We start from the raw sequence: 6,000 nt of genomic DNA, 5'->3' as shown, positions 1-6,000 counted from the left end.
CATTTCTCTACACTAATCTGCTCTGCTCTGCTCTACTCTATACTCCATATGGATTATATTTATAGATATATTTTTATCCTTTGTTCTTTTACTTCTAGAGTTCTAATTGCCACAGATGTCATCTCCAGTTAGTTTCTTTTTATGTTGATAATATTTTGGTAAAGTTAACAAAAACAAGGAAGATGCCAAATATAAATAGGCAATGTTAAGTAATGCTAATATTGTCATGCAAATCATTCCAAACAATAAACAATGAAATGAGATCAAATAATAGGATTAACCTATCATTTAACACTAGTTGGACCTCAGCTGCTTAGTGCAACTATTTTGTAACACATGATGTCATCTTTAAAACAGTGGTGGATTGCTACTGGTAGGGCCCGGATGTACGAACTGGTAGTAGTGGGAGGAGACTTCGCCCAGCTACACGTGCACAGAAGTATCCCAAGTGCATGTGAATGTGCACAAGCACACAGAGAAACCAGTAACAATGGGATTTGCAATCCATTACTGCTTTAAAAGCATGTTTATAAGCCACATACACAGTATTATTTAACCCTGCTCTTATGCTCGGGTCTATGTGACCCGAAATGAAATTTGAGGCCCTGTAGATTGTCATGTGGATCTGAAACTTGTGATTAATTGACTTTTCCTCATTTGAGGGGTTCTTACTATAATTTTGGTTTGGGTTGGGGTTTTTTTTTTTGCTTTTGCTACACGCTGATTGTTACATTTCGTTACACCCAATCAGTACAAGTGTATAGAAAATGCGAACACAACATCAGGGTTAACTTTGTCTTGATTCTTGGAATAGCTGCAGACCACTTATTATTATCTGAAGGGAAAGTGACTATAAATCCAAGCTCTCCAGATTTTCTGATCATTACCATAGAATCATAAGGTTAGAAGGAAACTTGGAGGTTTCCTTTCATTGGTGAATAATTAATTTCTTCCTCATCCCCTCACTTTTAAGCTTGACTAGGTTCACACAAAACATGGGATTTGATCCATTCTTAATGGTTCACCTGAACCATTAATAGGTTGCTTATGCAGGCGGGAGAACCAGTTAAAAATAAAGTGTGAGAGGTTTTTTTTTTCTCTCTCTCCCTTCAGTTGATAGCTCTACATAACAGTTGAAGCTGGAACGTAGCTGATACACACTGAATCAAGTCAATAAACAACAGAAACTGACAGGATTAGGGCAGGGAAACCCATCAATCACCCATCTACGGATGGGATTAACCTCTTCTCTTCAGGAAGGACAAGATTACAAACATTTTCATTACAGAGTATTAAGTAACACTTTTGTGATCAGCTGATACTCCCTGGAGTTTCCAAGATCTTTTATAGCTGCTGTAGTGTTGGCTACTTTTTGTTTCTCCCTGGGGGGAAAGATACAGGATGGGGCAAGGATGCAGCCCATGAATTTAATGCATGTGTGGTCCATCTAGTTGTATTGCTTCTGCTGTGGAGCACCCCATTTAAAACATAGAGAACATGAAATAATAGAATTGGGTTAATGACTTTTGACAGCAGCCCAGGCTCTCAATTAGCTTGAGCAGCTGCTTTTAATTTCCCTCTCAGCTGTTGGATTTGCTTTGGGGTTGCCTTTTTTTAAAAGGGGGGATTGGCAATTTTAAGTTTCTTTGTATTGTTTTAGTGGTTCCTGGCACTATCCTTTTGAGGTGTACTTCCCTCACTATTTTTAAAAGCCTCTAGTGATGGAGCACTCACAAGTTTTAAGGCAAGCTGTTCCATTGGTTGACTAGTCTCACCCTTAGGAAATTTCTCCTTAGTCTTAGGTTGCTTGTCTCTTTGGTTAATTTCCATCCATTGGTTCTTGTGCCTTTTGGTGCTTTGGAAAATAGATTGACTCCATCTTTGTAGGAGCCTCTCAAATTTCCTGATAGAATTGCCACAAATTTCCTGATAGAATTGCCACATTTTTCGGAGTATAAGACACACCTTAGGTTTTGGGGAGAAAAATAGGGGGGGAAATCTGCCTACCAGGTGTTCATCTAGCTAGCATCCTTAGTCTGGTCAGCTTCAGCACATTATTTTGTGGTTAGGGCTTTAAAAAACCTTATTCGGAGAGAGTAACAATGAAAGAGCTTGCAAGCCAGTAAGAGCTGGGAACATCATTAACACCTGATTAGGGCTGGAAAGAAATATTCGGAGCAAGTAAAGCAATGAAAAAAAGCTTGCAAAGACAGGACTGGAAAAACATTATTTGCAGAGAATAACCATGAAAGAGCCTGCAAGGCAAGAGCTGGGAAGATTGTTAGCACCTAGTTAGGGCTGAAAAAAAAACCTTTGGAAAAAGCTACAAAGTATAAGATGCACCCAAATTTTCAACCTCTTTTAGGGAGGAAAGAGATGTGTCTTATACTCCAAAAATATGGTAATCAGTGGATTGACTCAAGAAATTGTAAATATTTCAACACTGGAAGTTGTTAAAAAGAGATTGGATAATCATTTCTCTGAAGTGGTATAGGGATTCCTGCCTAAACAGGGTGTTGGACTAGAAGACCTCCAAGGTCTTTTCTAACTGTTATTCTATTCTAAATATTGGAACAGTACTATTATATTGTGAGTTGGACTAAGGAGAAATTTCCTAAGCATGAGACCAATCAAGTTGGTGACATCCACCCAGTCACATGACCCATTTCCCACCGAAAACACTGGGAGCCACAAAACCTAGGTAGGTGTGGCTGGAGGTCATGTGATTGGGTGGGAGTGACATTGAGTGGGCCATACCCACCAACATGACCACCCACCCATACCCACCTACTTGCATGAACACCAAGCCACACCCACCAAGCCACACCTACAGATCCAATAGTAAAAGAATTGAATCCCACCACTGATTCACACAACACACAAAACCAAAATATTTTGTTTGTGGCTTAGTGTAGTGCATTAACCCTGCTGTTAACTTCGGGTCTGTGAGACCCGTTTTCGAACTTTGAGACCCTATAAAAAGTTTTCCTTGCATATCTGAAACTTGAAATTTCATGACTTTGGATCATTTCAGGGGTTCTATGAGAATTTTTTTTTGAGGGTGGGGGGCTTCTTTCTTGCTGAAAAAAAAGTCACATTTGTACTCTTCCCGGGTCAGCCTGACCCGGACTGAAAATTCTTCATTTGAGGTGCTTATGTTTGGTCAATTTGAAAATGTTTTTCACTTGGAAGGTAGTCTGAACATTTCTGCACACAATGAAACCAAGACTTACGAAGAGAGATTGAGAGAACTGGGCATGGACAGCCTAGAAAAAAGAAGGTCTAGAGGGGACATGATAGCAGTTTACAGATACTTGAGGGGTTGCCACGGTGAGGAGGGGGTCTCTTTATTCCCCAGGGCACCAGAGGGCCGGACGAGGAAGAATGGTTGGAAGCTGACCAAGGAGAGATTCAACCTGGAAATAAGGAAGAACTTCCTGACGGTCAGAGCGATCAACCAATGGAACTGCCTGCCAGGGGAGGTGGTGAACTCCCCAACTCTGGACACCTTCAAGAGGAGATTGGACTTCCATTTGGCTGGGGTGCTGTAGGGTTTCCTGCTCAGGCAGGGGGTTGGACTCGATGACCTAACGGTCCCTTTCAACTCTATTAATAAAATAAATAAATAAATAAATAAAAAAGATATGAAAATTGAACTGAAAAAATTGATGCTTATTGGTTTATTTTGCTGATAAAAGGCAGCCCCCCCTTTTTTGTGAACGTTTTTTCAATTTATAGATAGTTTAGCCTGCAAAATGTTTCTATTTTACTAAAGTTTTACTAAAGACCAAATATAAGTACCTAAAATAAGCAATTTTCGGTCCGGGTCAAATAGACCCGGGAAGAGTACAAGTGTATAGTGTTTTTGAAGAGAACAGCAGGGTTAATTCAGCCAGAATAATTTGTAAATCATGGACTATTGGATATTCAATGAATGTACCAATTATTTGGTAGATTCATTGTTATTTAAGCATGACGATTACAATAATAGTGACATTGCTAAGAGACTATCCTTCAGTTGTCACATTTTCATTCCCAATATTGTGTCTTTGTTATGTATGAATAGAAATACCTAGGATTACCCCAAAGGACTGAGTACCATTTACTACCAATGTCTTATGCTGTATTCATAACATTGACTATGTAAAGTTATAAAAGTACATTTACCTAGCCAAAATATGGCATATATCTTTTAATGCAGATAAGTGCAATTAATGTAACATGCAGCAGTTAAACAACAACCCAAAAATAACACTTAAAAATAGCGAACTCAACAAGATACTTTTGATGCAACTATAAGAATGTTGAAAGCACATGAGCAAATCATTATATTATTCTCTTATCCGGGAATATTAACCTCAACCCTCCCCAGTGTGAATCTTGGTTATTTGGCTTTCAAGCAATTCCATATTTTTATAAAAGTTTAGCATTTTGGACTCATTCTCAGCCCTTCCAGTTGCATCACTCAGGATACATTCCAACAAGGATATTTGTTTCATATGAAGTATGCGTATTAGGAAAACTGATTGAGTGACAAATTTACCCAACTAATACAAAGTAAGTTAAACTGATAGTTAAGCATAATCAAAAGGAAAATTTGCTGTTTTTATTTAAAACACTGTTATTTTTAAACACTATTTTATTTAAAACACCCTTAATTTACAGTAACTGCAAGAAGTGACTTTATAAACAAATGTCTATAAACTAATCATTAATTAAAAACAATTTATCATTGTCAAATATCAAATATGGATGTACACTACACGTACTATTAATTTCCTAAAATCATCTGTCTGCCCTTTAGATTAAGTTCCTAAACTGTTTTTAATATTATTGTTAACAAAAGAAGAAAACAAAATTCACTGAAACCACTGTGAAAGCACATCCTTTATGTAATCATTTGTATATCTGCACGTATTACCATAATTATAAAGTACCATTCATGAGGTTATCTCTAGAGATATATTTAAGCATTACCTCACATATATTCCCTATGGATATGCACCTAAATTTAAATCCAAATATTTATATGTACGGATAGTTTTTTGAATACTAAGAGATACTGTATGAATCCAGGGAGTCATCCATCTGTATCATTTTCATTTAGAATGAACATTATTTTGTTCATTCATAAGTTTGCAGGCATAAGTTTAGAATTTCTTCAAAGCAAAATACTAGAACTAGGATTGCAAAGATCTGATCTAATGATACTAATCCTGGTTTTTTATGATAAAAAAACATTATTTCAGAAAAGGACATGAACATTTTTCTTTAATATAACCATGATCTTATTTTAGTATTTTCATTTAATGCTTCAAAATAATGTTTTCTTATCAGCTATTGGGCAACTAGTTGGACAATATGTAATAAAGGATGATATGCACTAAATTGCATGCAATAAATAAATGTTTCAATCTCATAAATCATTCCATTTGTTATCTTAGAAATTCTGCAAATTAGTTTTTGGACTATTGTAGAGAAGCTTTCATCTCCCTCTTGACAATGCTAAGGTTTATGAGTTTTATTTAAAGATTAAATAGGAATGCTGATATCCCAACAACCTGAATTTATACCCATATTAATTATCTGCAATGTGTAAATATGAAATGTACAGAATTCTTAATAAAAGAACTAGTATATGAATGCAGCTTCCACTTATTTTTAGGTACCATCTATCATAAGCAATAAACAATTTGTACTTTGACATAAAATGAATACAAAAGAATATAGATATATATTTGAAATCTATCAGAAAACTGTATAGGGATAGTAAAAATTGCTTATGAATTAATATTGAGAACTAATTTTTCAGAAATTGATACAAAGTTCCCAAACCACAATCCATTCTTGACTTTCTGTTTGGAATACATCAACCCCTTCAATAAAAAACAGAACCAATGAAAACTTCTGTTAACAAAATGAAAGTTAAAAAAAAAAACATTAATGGTCACTTTTGAAAGACTGGCAAATTTGTAAGGATGTGGAATTCTAAATAGAAAC

This window comes from Erythrolamprus reginae, chromosome 1 (assembly GCF_031021105.1).
Source record: "Erythrolamprus reginae isolate rEryReg1 chromosome 1, rEryReg1.hap1, whole genome shotgun sequence".
NCBI classification, from domain to species: domain Eukaryota; kingdom Metazoa; phylum Chordata; class Lepidosauria; order Squamata; family Dipsadidae; genus Erythrolamprus; species Erythrolamprus reginae.
Note: the sequence above shows the minus strand (reverse complement) of the source record.